General features: G+C 43.6%; 1 protein-coding gene across 1 annotated transcript in view; it reads right to left on the bottom strand.

Annotated features, from left to right (window-relative positions):
• Nucleotides 1–18,904, bottom strand: part of RNF216 (ring finger protein 216) — a 201,898-nt gene extending 182,994 nt beyond the window's left edge. The window contains exon 1 of the mRNA XM_030211106.1: nucleotides 18,807–18,904. The gene's annotated coding sequence lies outside the window, so the exon portion shown is untranslated. The remainder of the gene's footprint in view (nucleotides 1–18,806) is intronic.
• Nucleotides 18,905–19,212: the final 308 nt, after the last annotated feature.

The following is a 19,212-nucleotide window of genomic DNA, read 5'->3' as shown; positions in this document are numbered from 1 at the left end:
TTATCAGACCAGTCATAATTTGATGTGTTATTTGCACTAAGTCTAAGTTCCTTAGCTACGAGGGGGTCCAGCTGTGATATTCCCTCTACTACTACTATTTAGCATTTCTATAGCGCTACAAGGCGTACGCAGCGCTGCACAAACATAGAAGAAAGACAGTCCCTGCTCAAAGAGCTTACAATCTAATAGACAAAAAATAAAGTAAGCAAATCAAATCAATTAATGTGTACAGGAAGGTGGAGGCGAGTGGTTACAAGTGGTTACGAGTCAAAAGCAATGTTAAAGAGGTGGGCTTTCAGTCTAGATTTAAAGGTGGCCAAGGATGGGGCAAGACGTAGGGGCTCAGGAAGTTTATTCCAGGCGTAGGGTGCAGCGAGACAGAAGGCGCGAAGTCTGGAGTTGGCAGTACTGGAGAAGGGAACAGATAAGAAGGATTTATCCATGGAGCGGAGTGCACGGGAAGGGGTGTAGGGAAGGACGAGTGTGGAGAGATACTGGGGAGCAGCAGAGTGAGTACATTTATAGGTTAGTAGAAGAAGTTTGAACAGGATGCGAAAACGGATAGGGAGCCAGTGAAGCGACTTGAGGAGAGGGGTAGTATGAGTAAAGCGACCCTGGCGGAAGACAAGACGGGCAGCAGAGTTTTGAACCGATTGGAGAGAGGACAGGTGACTAAGTGGGAGGCCAGCAAGAAGCAGATTGCAGTAGTCTAAACGAGAGGTGACAAGGGTGTTGATGAGGGTTTTGGTAGAGTGCTCGGAAAGAAAGGGGGGGATTTTACGGATGTTGTAAAGAAAGAAACGACAGGTCTTGGCGATCTGCTGGATATGATCAGAGAAGGAGAGAGAAGAGTCAAAGATGACCCCAAGGTTTCGAGCTGAGGAGACAGGGAGAATGAGAGAGCCATCAACAGAAATAGAAAACGGGGGGAGTGGGGAGGTGGGTTTGGGGGGAAAAATGGGAATATACATTAGATGTGCAAATAATGGCACTAAATCTAAGAGAAAACATGTCTAAACAAAAGGTCCCAGATTCAGAATTCCCTTCTATTATTCATCTATTAGTCACACAAACCACAGGGAGCAAACAGAGAAAGATTTAGCTACAAAGATAACATGCAAAAACAAAGTATTAAAAGAAATTTTAGGACAGATTTATAAAAGTCCCTAATACAAGCACTTAGGATAATAGCTTCCAACCCCCTCCCCCTTAAGTCTGCTCAATTTGATTCCTTCACTGTATATCACAGTTTATATCTGGATTCAGGATTAAATTTGTTCTTGATATACTGCTTATCACAGTCTTGGCTAAGCGGTTTACAAACACTGGCTCTTCCCTTTCCTTCTTTGATATTACCAATGGTACTTTATTGCACTGAAACTGGATAAATATTCAGAAAATTGAATGGAGTGTGGCCTACTTTCAAATGACAGATTTTTTTTAATATGGTTTTTAGGTATAATTGATCTAGAGGGGTATTTTCTATATGACGTCTTAAGTCCGATGTTGGACGTTTTGCTCAAAATGTCCAAAATCCGAATAGCAAATATAGCGATTTTCAAAGCAGAAAAACAACTTTTTTTTAAAAAATGGACACTTGCTAGATGTTTTCGAGCTCTGTACATTTATCTTTTTGGTCCATTTTCGGGGGGGGGGGGGCGGGGGGGGAAATATCCAAGCGAAAAACAATAAACCAAGCCATTGAGATTTAGGAGCCAGCATTCTTAGTAGACCTGCCACACAGACATCCCAGAAGCGCAATAAAGTACCCTAAGGGGAACTGCAGTGGACTTCAAATAAAAGCTCCCAGGTACACATCTCACCATTGCTCCCTTAATATTGCATAGCGGGACCTCCAAAACCCACTGTACCCAACTGTACACCACTACAATAGTCTTTATGGCTGCAGGTATCACCTATATGGTTACAGTACGTTTTTGGTGGGTTTTGGAGGGCTCACGCTTTCCACCACAAGTGTAATAGAGTGGATTACTGGCCTGGGTCCCCTTCTCCACAGTGCACTGCACTGACCACTAGGCTACTCCAGGGAGCTGCTTCCTGCTCTAACAGAACTGACCATACCAGCCTCTCTTACAGCTTCAGATGTTATGTACTGTTTCTTCCACATCTGGAGGAGGGGGGGGGGGGTCATTCCTTTATTTTTCCACGAAACAGTGTGACAAGGCGGTGGCCGTAGCTAGAAGGTTGTTAGGCTGTATAGAGAGAGGTGTGACCAGCAGAAGAAAGGGGGTGCTGATGCCCCTGTATAAGTCGTTGAGGCCCCATCTGGAGTATTGTGTTCAGTTTTGGAGGCCGTATCTTGCTAAGGATGTAAAAAGAATTGAAGCACTGCAAAGAAAAGCTACAAGAATGGTATGGGATTTGCGTTACAAGACGTATGAGGAGAGACTTGCTGACCTAAACATGTACACTCTGGAGGAAAGGAGAAACAGGGGTGATATGATACAGACGTTCAAATATTTGAAAAGTATTAATCCGCAAACGAACCTTTTCCGGAGATGCGAAGGCGGTAGAACGAGAGGACATGAAATGAGATTGAAGGGGGGCAGACTCAAGAAAAATGTCAGGAAGTATTTTTTCACGGAGAGAGTAGTGGATGCTTGGAATGCCCTCCCGAGGGAGGTGGTGGAAAAGAAAACGGTAACGGAATTCAAACATGCGTGGGATAAACATAAATGAATCCTGTTCAGAAGGAAGGGATCCTCAGGAGCTTAGCCGAAATAGGGTGGCAGAGCCGGTGGGGGGAGGCGGGGATAGTGCTGGGCAGACTTATACAGTCTGTGCCCTGAAGAGGACAGGTACAAATCAAGGTAGGGTATACACAAAAAGTAGCACATATGAGTTTATCTTGTTGGGCAGACTGGATGGACCGTGCAGGTCTTTTTCTGCCGTCATCTACTATGTTACTATGTTTTTGTCATCTGATCATTTAGGGCACTTTTTTGTGTGGCTTAGTCATTAGTAAAACAAACAGGCCTAGACCAAAACGTCATAGTTTTAGTCCTCTACAAAAGCGCTTCTCAGCTCAGTCCCCGCGGAACACCAGGACACTTGGGTTTCAATATATCTACAATGAATATGCATGAGATAGATTTGCAAACAAAGTTAATGTGGATATCCTGAAAATCCAGGACTCCTGGTACCTCCAAAGCATGCTGTCTGGTATGGAAGTTCTATCAGATGAGGTGGGGGGGGGAGAGAAACTAACTAAGCCACACTTATCTAGGCAGCAAAGTCATCTCATCTTTGTATTAGGCATATCCTAATTAGTTTGATTAGAAACAAACTGTCACTCTGCAAATTTACATACAATGCCTTGCAAGTCTGCTAATTCCATCCATCTTCTGAATTTCTAGAATTTTGTCTAACCATAAGCAAAGGATCAGTCCTTCATTTCTGAGTCACAAGAGAATGATGGACTTGTATGCAGCAGGCCGAATGTTGTTATACAGTACTGATTATACTTGGATTTTGTTTCCAGGAAGATGGTGCCAATCTAATCTATCTTATCCAGCCTAGGGGGTCATAAAAAGGATAGGGTCTAGTGGATTGTGATCTGGACCCTCCCCAATCTAGGGGGCTGATCCACTAACCTACAGGAATTATTAAAAGTGTCAGCGGCTGGTTTCCACAAAACTCTCATTTGTATACATAGGGAAAGGGAAATGGGACTTGATATACCACCTTTCTGAGGTTTTTGCAACTACATCCAAAGCGGTTTACATATATTCAGGTACTTATTTTGTACCAGGGGCAATGGAGGGTTAAGTGACTTTCCCAGAGTCACAAGGAGCTGAAGTGGAAGTCGAACTCATTTCCCCAGGATCAAAGTCCACTGCACTAACCACTAGGCTACTCCTCCATTACTACTACTACTATTTAGCATTTATATAGCGCTACAAGGCGTACACAGCGCTGCACAAACATAAAAGAAAGACAGTCCCTGCTCAAAGAGCTTACAATCTAATAGACAAAAAATAAAGTAAGCAAAGCAAATCAATTAATGTGTACAGGAAGGAGGAGAGGAGGGTAGGTGGAGGCTCAGTCCACCAATAAGAGCCAACCTCATCACTGACGTCACAATGGCTTGATTGCCTGATACTTGGCTCACTTCTGACATTGTGATGTCATAAGGGAAAGGGGGAAAGGGAAATGGGACTTCATATACCGTCTTTCTGAGGTTTTTGCAACTACATTCAAAGCGGTTTACATATATTCAGGTATTATTTTGTACCAGGGGCAATGGAGGGTTTAGTGACTTACCCAGAGTCACAAGGAGCTGCACTGCACTAACCAATAGGCTACTCCTCTACTACTACTACTATTTAGCATTTCTATAGCGCTACAAGGCGTACGCAGCGCTGCACAAACATAGAAGAAAGACAGTCCCTGCTCAAAGAGCTTACAATCTAATAGACAAAAAATAAAGTAAGCAAATCAAATCAATTAATGTGAACGGGAAGGAAGAGAGGAGGGTACGTGGAGGCGAGTGGTTACAAGTGGTTACGAGTCAAAAACAACGTTAAAGAGGTGGGCTTTCAGTCTAGATTTAAAGGTGGCCAAGGATGGGGCAAGACGTAGGGGCTCAGGAAGTTTATTCCAGGCGTAGGGTGCAGCGAGACAGAAGGCGCGAAGTCTGGAGTTGGCAGTAGTGGAGAAGGGAACAGATAAGAAGGATTTATCCATGGAGGAGTGCACGGGAAGGACGAGTGTGGAGAGATACTGGGGAGCAGCAGAGTGAGTACATTTATAGGTTAGTAGAAGAAGTTTGAACAGGATGCGAAAACGGATAGGGAGCCAGTGAAGCGACTTGAGGAGAGGGGTAGTACGAGTAAAGCGACCCTGGCGGAAGACACAGCAGTTCCAAAGTTTTTATGAGAAACTTAGCTACAGGGCCTGAGAACAATAACCAACTACACCTTAGTGGGGTATAGTTCTATTTTTGATAACAAAGTCATGAAGACATCTTTGTATACCAGTTCTTAAAATGTCTTCTTTTTGGCCCAACAATTTCCTCCTGATCCTTTATACTTCCATCTCAATTTATTTTTATCAATATTTCAATAAACAAGCAAGAAACGAACCTGCTTGTACAGAAAAGTATAGTAACATTAAGCATATGACAGTATTAACTATTAATCAGTGGAGACTAAGGAAATTATTAACACAAATTATAGCCAAACGTGCCCATAAAACCCTACTTTATAATTCGAGGGCAGACACTAGGGGATCACCCCCCAGAGTTCCGTTTAAATGATACAAATACTGTAAGGTAGGAGGGTTCATAAAAAACATATTTAACCAATCGGTATCTGATCACACATTTACAGGGATAACGAAGGAAAAAAGTAGACCCCCAAATGACGCGCATCCGGTTTCATTTGAAGAAATTGTTGACGTCTTTTCTGGGTGTCTCTTGAAACATTTGGGAAAATCTGGATTCTCAGACTTTTAAAAGTCTTTTCCTTATATTTAAAGAACATTCTCATTATCCACATTTTATCTGGTGTCAATACCACTGTAGCTACCAAAGTAGCTGCTGTAACTAGTTCCGTACAGGGCCGCCAAGAGGGGGGGAGACAGGGGGGACAAAAGTCCCGGGGCCCGGCTCCAGGGGGGCCCGGCGGCGGCGCCGCCGCCTGGCACACCTTCCGTCACTCCCACAACTAACCTTAAGCCTCCTTTCACTTCGCAGCAAGCAGCAGCAGGGCAGGCCACTCCTTCCTTCCATGTCCCGCCCTCGCCTGACGTAACGTCCGCGAGGGCGGGGCACGGAAGGAGGAGAGGTCTGCCCTGCCGCTGCTTGCTGCGAAGTGAAAGAAGGCTTAAGGTTAGTTCGGAGGGCCCGGCCCGATAGCGGGTGGAGGGGGGCGGCCTTGTCCCGGGCCCGGCTCTCGGCGGCCCTGGTTCCATATCCGAAGTTTCTAGTAACGTGGAAACATCTTAACACTTGGTTATCTTGGAGTTGCTGATTACCTTCAGATTTAATAGGCAAATAACACACTTGCAGAAAAGGAGGAATATTTTCTTCAGCAACCCCCAGTATTTCCTTACTATAATTTTTTAACATTTCACAAGGGGAAACAGCAAATTGTTTAGGAAAATTTTTTTAAACGAAGATTATTATTTCTAGAGTAATTTTCAAGCAATTCTGTTTTCCTCCTGAGATAATACAAATCTTTAACCATATTACTTTGAAGTGTCTGTATTTGTTGAAGATTTTTCTCTTGCACTTGAGTATGTTGATTCAAAAGTTTTAATCCACTGTCCGTTTCCTTTAATTTCCCTTCTAAGACAGTCAAATCTTGACTTAATTTCTGAACCTGATAACCAAATTAATGGAAGGTTTGGTGACCAAACACAACTCACTAACTACTTAGATAAATTTTCTATTCTTCATAACTCTCAATCAGGATTTAGATCTAACCATAGAACTGAAACATAGTAACATAGTAAATGACGGCAGAAAAAGACCTGCATGGTCCATCCAGTCTGCCCAACAAGACAAACTCATATGTGCTACTTTTTATATATACCCTACTTTGATTTGTACCTGTCCTCTTCAGGGCACAGACTGTATAAGTCTGCCCAGCACTATCCCCGCCTCCCAACCACCAGCCCCGCCTCCCACCACTGGCTCTGGCACAGACCGTATAAGTCTGCCCAGCACTATCCTCGCCTCCCACCACCGGCTGGCTCTGCCACCCAATCTCGGCTAAGCTCCTTAGGATCCATTCCTTCTGAACAGGATTCCTTTATGTTTATCCCACGCGTGTTTGAATTCTGCTACCGTTTTCATTTCCACCACCTCCCGCGGGAGGGCATTCCAAGCATCCACTACTCTCTCCGTGAAAAAATACTTCCTGACATTTTTCTTGAGTCTGCCCCCCTTCAATCTCATTTCATGTCCTCTCGTTCTACCGCCTTCGCACCTCCGGAAAAGGTTCGTTTGCGGATTAATACTTTTCAAATATTTGAACGTCTGTATTAACTACTCTTATTACTAAATTCAAATGAGCAATTGCAACAACATACTTCTTCTACAATTTTATGGTAAGCCATAAAATATTATTAAACATTCTGGAATACTTCAGAGTTGGAGGTAACGTTCTCAATTGGTTTAGAGGTTTTTTTTAACTATAAGATCATACCAAGTGAAATCCAACTTGAATACGTCAGCTCTATGGATACCGGAATGCGGAGTGCCCCAAGGATCTCCACTCTCCCCTACCCTCTTCAACCTAATGATGACACCCCTGGCCAAGATACTATCCAATCAAGGCCTTAATCCGTATATATATGCAGATGATGTGATGATCTACATTCCGTTCAAATACAACCTAATGGAAATTATGGACGACATCAACCAAAGCTTCCAAATTATGCACTCATGGCTAATGCTTTTCAATTAAAACTTAACGCTGAAAAAACACAATGCCTTGTACTTACCTCACAACATAATACAAGCAAATTCACCTCCATAACTACACCAAACTTTTCCCTTCCTTCCCTTCCTCGGAGTTACCATTGATCGAAATCTCACACTTGAAAACCATGTGAGGAATACAACTAGGAAGATGTTTCAGTCTATGTGGAAACTCAGAAGACTACAACCTTTCTTCCCAAGGGGCATTTTTCGCAGCATGGTACAATCTATGGTGCTGAGTCATCTGAACTATTGCAATGCGCTATATGCCGGCTGTACAGAGCATATCATCAAGAAACTTCAAACAGCCCAGAACACTGCAGCTAGATTCATATTTGGCAAGACAAAATATGAAAGTGCAAAACCCCTTAGAGAGAAGCTTCATTGGCTTCCAGTTAAGGAACGTACTATGTTCAAAGTTTGCACTTTGATTCGTAAAGTCATTCATGGAAATGCTCCGGCCTACATGTCAGACCTTATTGATTTGCCACCCAGGAACGCTAAAAGATCAGCTCGCACATTCCTGGGACTTCATTTCCCTAGCTGTAAAGGTCTAAAATACAAACTAGTACACGCGTCCTGCTTTTCCTACATTGGCACTCAGCTGTGGAATGCAATACCATTTGAACTGAAAACTATTCATGATTTAATCAACTTTGGAAAAACACTAAAAACTTCTCTTTAACAAGGCCTACCATAATAATCAATAATAAGAACTCCAATGCATCACTATCTCTTGATAGTTTAACTGTTTTCTGATTTACTGAATGGATTATATCCATTATGTTACACTTATATCTTTGTATGTAACCTAATTGTTTACCTACGCTTGATTGACACCGGCCATGATGTAATATTGTACGCCACATTGAGTCTACAAATAGGTGGGAAAATGTGGGATACAAATGCAATAAATAAATAAAACCTGGGGGCATAATGCTTTATCCAGATCTGCTATTAGACACCATAAACTGGCCAGTCACCTCAGGGAGTTTAGAAAATAGAGTAGTAAATTGGGTGGTCAGTACCTCAGATTTCTGAGTGGAATGTTCTCTCTCCATACTTGCAGTTTCCATCTCCCCCGTAGCTGTAACTGCCGCTTCAGCACTTGTTGGTAGAGTCCGTGTATTCAAACTCCCCAAATCTCCCTCGGGTTCACATTCTGCCTCTCGTCACTCAGCTCCTGCTAATTCCTTCACTTGCAGGGCTAAGGACGCCGCCATCGGGGAGCTGCTTTCATCCGGCTGCGGGGGAGGAGCTCTCTCATCGGGGCTGAGGGAAACCTCCAGCCCTATGTTCAGTCTGGGTCCTCCATTCACCCCAGATTGAGCAAGCAGGCTACTCTCTGACATTGTTAGGATCCCGGCTCGCTGCAAAAAAGTTTAAATTGAACCGGACTGAGCCGTGGGATTCTGCCGCTGAGAGGCTGCAGCAACGGCCCTACCCCTTCTCTTCGGCATAGCGGAAAGGTAGAGATTGCAAAGAGCTCACGCGCACGTCTGGCTTAGTCGGCGGCCATCTTGGAATCATCCAACTCAATTTATTTTATTACAGTATATTTACCGCCTTTTGAATAGTAAGAATAAATCAAACATAAGCAATAGACAATTACAGCAGTAAAAATATTCAAATAACAACACAAAGTATGGCGTAATATACTACTTACAATGTCAACACAATACATAATAGAACATTTTAATACACAGCGTAAGATGGAACATATAGATAAGAAAGTAATTTGAACCAGAAGTGTGATCTGGTCCCACAAGCCTTCATTCACAACCACCCAGGGTCTCCTCCTCCTCCTCCCCCCCCTCCACATATAACATGACCTAGTCTAGTCAGTGTAGTGACAATCCTGGCCAGGGGTCATGCACCAGGACTCCTATTACTCTGCATCATAGATCCAGATACCAGTTGTTACCCTTAAATTCCCATGACTCCCTTCTCCACTTGGGATACCATGGAGACGGTATTTTCTTTCCCCAAGCCCTGTCCAACATAGGGAGTGGAAGATCCGATTCTGGGGTCAAAGCAGAGAATGTTTGCATAGCCATGTGAAGCAGTGGGCCTTACAGGTTTTCACTCAATTCTGCATCGACGAACTGGTTTATATGGTATCACATCACAGCAGCCCATCAATTAAGAATTCTAGAGAAGTTTTGTATTATATTACGCACAAAATTTTATTATTTGTAAAATGCATAATTCACAAATTACTTCACAACTGAGGCTTATAAGTTAAAAATGCACAAAACCCTGACACTTCAGCATTTTTGCATGCTACAAATCTTTTTGCTCATTTTTCATAAGCGCTGTTTGCAAAATGAATTTGCAGTGTAGTACACAGCATTCAAGTCTTTACAGCCTGTCTTATTTTTAAACACTAGCATTCAATACATTTTTTAAGAGGTACATTCTGCACAGTGTAGGTTCTCGCTCATTTCACTGTGTTAAGACTTGGCACTCATGATAGCTCTCATTATGCACATTAATGGCATATAAATACCACATCTGCACGTTGTTTGAAAGCAATACCGCCAAGCCTTAAGAGCAGCCAAAAAACAAAATTTCTCTCAGTGCATTGAACAGATTGCCAATTCAACTAAGTACCTATTCAGCATTGTAAATGGCCTACTGTAACCCACACAACATAACCCGTTGCTTCATACACACACACACAAGCTCTGATTCATATTAAAAGAAGTCTCTGCTAGGATTTACAGGAAGTCCCACCCAGTGTGCTGTCAAGTTACTCAGGAGACCACAAACCTGCCCTCTACTTACACAACATATGGAACTTTCAATCCAACAACAGAGGAGGGCCTTGACAAAACCTTGAGGCCTTCGACCTATCACCTGTTCCCTTGAACCCCTGTCCATCAAATAGTGCAAGCAACCATGCTGGGGCTTCATAGGAGAAAGCACAAAACCCAGGTACTCCTCTCTTTCTTATGGACAGGACAACCTTGAAAGTTATCAGTCCCTAGTCAGTATTGAATATCCCATTTCTAGGAAAACTTACTGTCTACATTAAGCTCAATAAGTGGCTAGAAGAGAGAAGCAGGCAAGATCTGTGTCGATCTGGATTCAGACCAGCTATAAAATGGAGATGGCTCTCATATCTCCTACTAAATCTCCACAGAAATGGAGACAGAAGATTCATCTTGGTATTAGTACCCCTTGATTTCTCTGCAACTTTTCACACTGTGGACCACAATATCATGGGAATGGGACTTGATATATCGCCTTTCTGTGGTTTCTGCAACTACATTCAAAGCAGTTTACATAATACATACAAGTACTTATTTGTACCTGGGGCAATGGAGGTTGAGCGGCTTGCCCAGAGTCACAAGGAGCTGCAGTGGGAATTGAACCCAGTTCCCCAGGATCAAAGTCTGCTGCACTAACCACTAGGCTACTCCTCCACTGACTGATGGCTAGAAAAGAGGGTAGGGTTAAATGGCCAGTTCCCTCAGTGGAGGAAAGTGAATACTGGAATGCCCCAGGGATCTGTACTGGGACCATGCCATTTAACATTTATTCATGATCTGGAAATGGGAACGAGGCGTGAAGTGATTGAATAGTTTTGTGTCTGCAAATTTAAAGTTGTTAAAACACGTGTGGATTGTGAAAAACTGCAGAAAGGCCTTAAGAAGTTAGAGGACTGGGCATCCAAATTGCAGAAGAGATTTAGGGCCAGATGCACTAAATTTAACGAGCAAATAGTAAACCGTGGCATGCACTAAATGCTTCTCCGAGCCATCTTCCGATCACGATAGCAGCTAACAAAAACGGAATGCAGATTAGCAAATTAGTACCCCAATGTGTATAAATCGTATTGTAATGAGATGCACTACCGTTTTCCGATTGCCTATCCGTGGAAAATCTAACTGGAGGTCTGTAACTCTCGTTGGGGCTGCGCAGCGTCTAAAAACTTCTATCAATGTAACAAAAAAAAAAACGGGAAAAAAAACGTCCAAGTGCTCGTCAGGGACATCTAACACGAGCTGGACGTCTTACTACTACTTAACATTTCTAGAGCGCTACTAGGGTTACGCAGCGCTGTACAAATTAACAAAGAAGGACGGTCCCTGCTCGAATGAGCTTACAGTCTAAAGGACGAAATGTCAAGTTGGGGTAGTCTAGATTTCCTGATAGAGGTGTAGTGGTTAGGTGCCAAAGGCGACATTGAAGAGGTGGGCTTTGCGCAATGATTTGAAGATGGGTAGGGAGGGGGCCTGGCGTATGGGCTCGGGGAGTTTGTTCCACGCATGGGGTGAGGCGAGGCAGAAAGGGCGGAGCCTGGAGTTGGCGGTGGTGGAGAAGGGTAATGAAAGGAGGGATTTGTCTTGCGAGCGGTGGTTACGGGTAGGGACGTAAGGGGAGATGAGGGTAGAGAGGTAAGGAGGGGCTGCAGATCGAGTGCATTTGTAGGTTAGTAGGAGAAGCTTGAACTGTATGCGGTATCTGATCAGAAGCCAGTGAAGTGACTTGAGGAGAGGGGTGATATGAGTATATCGGTTTAGGCGGAAGATAAGACGTGCAGCAGAGTTCTGAACGGACTGAAGGGGGGATAGATGGCTAAGTGGGAGGCCGGTGAGAAGCAGGTTGCAGTAGTCAAGGCGAGAGGTAATGAGAGAGTGGATGAGAGTTCGGGTGGTGTGCTCAGAGAGGAAGGGGCAAATTTTGCTAATGTTATAGAGGAAGAAGCGATAGGTCTTGGCTATCTGCTGGATATGCGCAGAGAAGGAAAGGGAGGAGTCGAAGATGACACCGAGGTTGCGGGCAAATGAGACGGGGACGATGAGGGTGTTATCAACTGAAATAGAGAGTGAAGGGAGAGGAGAAGTGGGCTTGGGTGGGAAGACAATAAGTTCGGTCTTGGCCATGTTCAGTTTCAGGTGGCGGTTGGACATCCAGGCAGCGATGTCAGATAAGCAGGCCGATACTTTGGCCTGGGTTTCCGCAGTGATGTCTGGTGTGGAGAGATAAAGCTGGGTGTCGTCAGCATAACGATGATAGTGGAAACCATGAGATGAGATCAGGGAGCCCAGGGAAGAGGTGTAGATTGAAAAAAGAAGGGGTCCAAGGACAGATCCCTGAGGAACTCCAACAGAGAGCAGGATAGGGGTGGAGGACAAACCATGAGAGTGTACTCTGAAGGTACAATGGGAGAGATAAGAGGAGAACCATGAGAGGACAGAGCCCTGGAACCCAAAAGAGGACAGTGTGTCAAGAAGTAGGTTGTGATTGACAGTGTCAAAAGCAGCGGCTAGGTTGAGGAGGATGAGGATGGAGTGGTGACCTTTGGATTTGGCGAGGAACAGGTCATTGCAGACTTTAGATAGTGCCGTTAGATAGTGACATCTTCCTGCAGCTTCTGTGATGGGCGTCCTTCTTGGACGTCCTTGGCATGCGCAGAGCAGCCAGCATAACGCTTGGGTGCTCTGCGCATGCTCGACCGGCCGACTAACTTCTGAGGAAATAGAGAATGCAAGTAAGCTACAACAAGCAGCTAATTTGCATTCCCTTTCCTTGATGCATGGCCGTTCCCTACCGATTCGCTATGGAATCGGTAAGGGAAGGGCTCTTCCGAGGACCTTAGTGCATCTGCCCCTTAATATGGACAAGGTCAAAGTGATGCACATTGGGAAGAATAATCCAAATCATAGTTATTTAAATGGTAGGTTCCAGCCTAGTCAGCACCCACAAAAAAAGATCTAGGTGTCATCGCGGACAATACGCTGAAATCGTCTGCCCAGTTTGTGGCAACACAGAATGATAGGAATTATACTTAAATTGTCACATTTATCTATATGTAATGCATTTGGTTTTGTTGTTGTATGTTATATTGGTTTAAATTTTCTTGAAAACTCAATAAAAATAAAAAGAATGCTAGGAATTATTTTCTATCCCTTTCCAAACAAGACAAAGATTTTTATAATGCATCTGCATCGTCCCATGATGCAACCACACCTTGAGTATTGTGTGCAATTCTGGTCGTTGTATCTTAAAAGATAGCAGAATTAGAAAACGTTCAAAGAAGAGCGACCAAAATGATTAAGGGGATGAACTCTTTTCATATGAGGAAAGGCTTAAGAGGTTAGGAATCTTCAGCTTGGTCTACAAAATATTGGAGTGGTGTAGGGTGGGCAAATGTAAATCGATTTTTTTACTCTTACAAAAAGTACAAAGACCAGGGGACACTCAAGAAAGTTACATGGTACGACTTTTAAAACGAACAGGAGGAACTATTTTTTTCTTTTACTCAATGAACAGTGAAAGCTCTGGAATTTGTTGCCAGAAGATGTAGTATCAGCAGTTAGTGTACCTGGGTTTAAAAAAGGTTTGTACAAGTTCCTGGAGGACAAGAAGTCCATAGACTGCTTGTCCCTGGGATCAGTAGCATGAATCTTGCTACTATCTGGAATTCTGTCAGATACTTGTGACCAGAATTGGCCACTGTTAGAAGTAGGATACTGGGCTAGATGGACCACTGGTCTGACTCAATATGGCTATTCTTGTGTTATTATGACTACCTAACAAGAATTGGCTAAACACAATAAACTTTGCCCGATTCCAAGTAAAACTGAGCTCCTGTGTGTCCTTAACACAAGTGGTCACATACCTGACATCAAAATCCTTTTTGGGAGCTACAACCTTGAGATACAGCTAGATTCAATACTTACACTGATCCCTCACATCCAAGCAACCTTCAATAGCTGTCTCTATCATCTGCAACAGCTATGCGGCTATCTTCCTCCATACATGAGAGAAAGCAAGTTTTGTCCCAGTGATTCATGCCATATCATCAGGGTTGATTACTGTAATGCACTCTACATTGGTGTCAATGTAAAGAGTTTGCACCAGCTCTAACTGATTCATAATGACACGTCACATAACCTCTGCAGAAACAAATGGATGAAGTGACTAACTAGAAACATACACAAGGACCAACACCAGCTGCACATGGATTTCCATACCTACCCTTTTTTTGACCCCACATGCAATTTCTTTCTTAAAATTACTCACTCTTATTTTCTGTTCCACCTCTGATTACACTATATTCTAGTTATTATATTGCTTTAATACGTATTGTGTTAATACTGTATGTAGCATATTATGCCATATGTAATTACTTAAATTTTTACTGCTGTAACTGTACAGTACGAATAAGCTACACATATGCAATATACATCGCCTTGGGTGAATTTCTTCAAAAGAGTGGTAAAACCTGAATTTTGATCTTTTACAGCTTAACTATATAAGAAACACCAACTTAAAAAGCAGAACCTTAAGCAAGCCAGTGATTCCCAACAGACATAGTTCTTCACACTCAAACCACAAATGCTTCCCAGTACTTTTGTGTTTGTATTGCTTCTTTTTATATGAGTGGCTCATTTAAATCACAGAACTGGAGGCCTGCCCAGCTGCTCTGCTGAACACAGCCATAAAAGAAGGAACCTAAGCTAATTTCCCACTTCAGGTCTTTTAAACTTTTCACGTTGACTATACATACTGCAGAGGAAACAGTCATAGACCCTAGATGGAGGAGGGGTCCATTTCAAACAGTGGCAACATTCAACAGACAGATTCAGGGCCCATGACTGCATATTTCTGAAGAACCTTGGTGAATGGATCCAGGCCAAAGACAGCTACTGTAATTACTGAATTTAAATAAGCTGGAAGGGAAGATAACATACCCACCCCCTTTTCACAAAGCTGTGCTAGTGGCCGCTGAACGGTAATGCCGACCCAGCTCATTCACTTTGAATGGGTTGTGTCGGCATTACCGCACCAGCAGCCGCTAGAGCGGCTTTGTAAAAGGAGGGGGGGTGGGGGAATAGGGAGAAGTCAGACAGATGCAAATGAAGGCTCAAGTATCAGATCCCAGCACGCATTCCAATGAGTGAAAGTCCAAAGGAACAGGAGGAAACTGTCTGACCAAAAATAAGCTGAAACAAAAAAACTCAGTACGCTTACTTCCTACTCATTAACTGTCATCTTTACAGATGTCTTTTGAAACTATTTTTTAAAGCTTTACCCATGCCAGCACAAGGTCAGTATTCTTCCCACTACAGACATAAACAAAGTGGAGGAGTAACCTAATTGTTACTGCACTGGGCCGAGGGGGAGGGCAGAACTGGGCTTGATTCCCACTGTGGCTCCTCATGAATCTGGGCAAGTGATTTAATTTTCCACTGCCCCAGGTACAAAACTTAGGGGTCCTTTTACTAAGCTGTGGTAGAGAATGGCCTTAGCACGCCCTTACGCGGGCTTTTCCCCACGCGTTAAGGCCATTTTTACAACAGAAGTACAATGGTCCATGGCTATGTGCTAATGCTATCATTAGCGTGTGGCCATTAAAAACAATTACAGCGTAAACACTTACCACCACCATTCTGTAGGCAGCAAGGGCTCACTCAGTAATCCTGTGCTTATCAACATTAACCGATTATGTAGATGCGCTGATTAGCACACCACATACGTCCCCTCCCAGAAAAATTACACAGTATATTTTTAGTGCACAGGGAGCATGTGCATATCCCAAGCTTACTGCAGGATGCCTGAGCGCGCCAAGAGGTAAGAATGTGCTAGCACTTACCGCAGCTTAATAAATGGACCCGTTAGATTGTAAACCCACAGGGACAGAGAAAGTACCTGTATGTAATATGTAAACCTGAGGTTCTCAACCCAGTCCTCAGGACACACCAAGCCAGTCAGGTTTTCAGGATACCCACAATGAATGTGTGCGAGATAAATTTACATGCATTGTCTCAAGCATCTTCATTGTGGGTATCTTGAAAACCAAACTGGCCCAGTGTTGTCTCAAGGACTCAGCTGAAAACCCTTTCTGTATGTTAGATTTTTAATATGCTGCCTTTCAGCTTCCATTTCCACATATCTTCACTACCACATCTTGTGTGGGGTGTGAAGATCTATTGGCATACTGTGCACTTCTAAAAATGAGGCCAAAAAAACCCCTTTTAATTCTACTTTTGTATCAAAGCTTATTCATGAATATAATATCTAGTTACGATACTAAAACTTTAGCCCAGGAGTTCCCAACCCAGGTCCTGAAGGCACCTCAGCTAGTCAGGTTTCCAGGATATCCACAATGAATATTCTGGAGGGAGACTTGGATACAGTGGAGGCAGTGCATGCAAATATCCCGAAAACCTGACTGGCTGGAGTGCGGAACCAGTTGCATAAACTTTCTCCCTCCCAACAGGAAGTATATGAGTTCTATCATCACTGATCAGATATTTGCTGAAATGTTTTAAATATTCTTGAAAAATATCATGATCATTATTTTTGACATTTCAACATGATCAACCCACTTAAAACCATATTGACATTAGAGTTGTACCGAATAGCATTCTTCATCCAAATACCGGGCATTGAGCTTAAACATAAATAGTAAAAGAAGCAACATGAAAACAGAAATCAAGTGTTTATTTCAGTAGGATTTAGTATAGTAGAGCCCGGATTATTCGTATTTCAATTTAAATCACTAGTCAGCAGAATACAAAAATTTAGTACAGCCCTAATTGACAGACAGCTAGATTCTTTGTCAAAATCCCTAAAACCACACATTAAACATAAGCTCTTAAAAGTGAAGCATTATTTATATTACATGCCAGGTTTGTACAAGAGTATAAGGCACCCTAGGTTAGCTTTCAGCCTTATGACACCCTCAAGCAATAAGGTACAAGAAAACAAGTACGCGGACGATTTGCAAAATCCAGCAGTGAATAAAAAAAACTTTAAAAACCAAATGGCCCAAAAATTATATATATTTTGAAACTGTCCAATCTATGGCAGGGATAGTGCTGGGCAGACTTATACGGTCTGTGCCAGAGCCGGTGGTGGGAGGCGGGGCTGGTGGTTGGGAGGTGGGGCTAGTGCTGGGCAGACTTATACGGTCTGTGCCAGAGTCGGTGGTGGGAGGCGGGGCTGGTGGTTGGGAGGTGGGGATAGTGCTGGGCAGACTTATACGGTCTCTGCCAGAGTGGTGGTTGGGAGGTGGGGATAGTGCTGGGCAGACTTATACGGTCTGTGCCAGAACCGGTGGTGGGAGGCGGGGCTGGTGGCTGGGAGGCGGGGATAGTGCTGGTCAGACTTATACGGTCTGTGCCCTGAAGAGCATAGGTAGAAATCAAAGTAAGGTATACACAAAAAGTAGCACACATGAGTTGTCTTGTTGGGCAGACTGGATGGACCGTGCAGGTCTTTTTCTGCCGTCATCTACTATGTTACTATTCACCACTAAAATCATAAACAGATAATAAATAAAAGCCCGACACAGCCATGCTTCACCATCTCAAAGGGCTGTGTCAGGGGCTTGCAAACAAACATAGAGGTGTTGCCACAGAATTTTACATACTGACAGGGTGAAACACAGGCGTGTTGGGCTTTTAATTATTTATCTACTTATGGTTTCAGTGGTGAATAAAACTGGATAATTTTGAAATATATAATTTTGGGGCTGTTTGCTTTTTTTTTTTTTTAATTCCCCTTCCAAGCTTTTTGATAATTGAACTCTTACCCTCAGGGTCACCCTACAACCATTCTATAAAGTGCATAATTCGACAAAACTTTAAACAGTACACTATTTTGGAAGTAAAAGAAGACATGATGGATGTAAGGGCTTGTGTGGTAGGCAGATCTTACTGTTTTCCTCCCCCCCCCCCCCCCTTAAAAATCTATTGCCCTAGGCGACAGTTTAGTCTTTTGCAATGATTAGGCCTGCTCTGCTGAATTCACATTAAAAGTTAAACTTAAGTATTTGCTACAGAACCGTGGTGAGCAGATTATAAACGTATATAAAAGAAAAGAAAAGCCTACAAGTCGTCAACTTCAGCAAAGGCAGAAATAAATAAAGTTTATAGTTAAGCAAGTCTTGAAAAAAGTGAATCAGAGCTACACTTTCCTTCTCAGGTTTCTGCTTCGTTCAGAAGGAAACGAAAGCGTAGCTCAGACTTGGCTCTTTTCGAAACCAAAAAAAAAAGTATTCTTATTTTTTTTTTTAAATAAAGATCTGAAGTGTATGAAATTCATAGAGAAGGTCAAGACCAGGACGCAGCACATTTGACACAATAGCAGCAATTCAGCAAAACAATAGCCAGCAAGTCCCACGCGCAGTCCGGGCGCGTGACACACGCACTCAGCTGTTCTCACACTTTCACGCGCGTGGAGGGGGGGGGGTCCGGTCTCCTCACGCGCATTAGGGGGGGGGAATCGGCCTCCCCTCCCCTCCGCATCATCTGCCATTTCTGCCTCTACCTTTTCATCCTCTTCGTCCGCGAAACGACCCCCCCCCCCCCCCCCCCCCCCCCCCGGATCCAAGTCATACCTGAGGTCGCGCACTCACAGTCCCAGAGCTTTCCTTCTCCGTCCCCCACGAATGATCCACTACTACACACATCACACACAACTTCTCTCTCTACAACACACACATCCACCCGCCTTTACCGGAAACAGGAAGTCGAGTGACGTCAGAGCCAGCAGGCCGGCGCGAGAGAGTCAATCAGAGTGTCCATTGATGACGAGGAAGCGACGCTTCGACGCGTTGGTTTAATGCTCCGTAGAAAAGGATGCGAGGAGTCAAGGGCGCAAAGCTCTGTGATGAAGAAGAAGAAGCTGCATTTTCAGAGCAGAAAAAGACACGAGCGACCTGTGACTGGTGGTTAAGGCAGAGAAAGAAAGAAGTGAGATTTGGGGTCCGGGCTTGTTGCTGTGCGATCGAGGTTGGTTTGCAT

The sequence above is a fragment of the Microcaecilia unicolor genome, chromosome 8 (genome assembly GCF_901765095.1).
Source record: "Microcaecilia unicolor chromosome 8, aMicUni1.1, whole genome shotgun sequence".
In the NCBI taxonomy this organism is placed as follows: Eukaryota; Metazoa; Chordata; class Amphibia; order Gymnophiona; family Siphonopidae; genus Microcaecilia; species Microcaecilia unicolor.
Note: the sequence above shows the minus strand (reverse complement) of the source record. Positions and strands in the feature narration are given on the sequence as shown.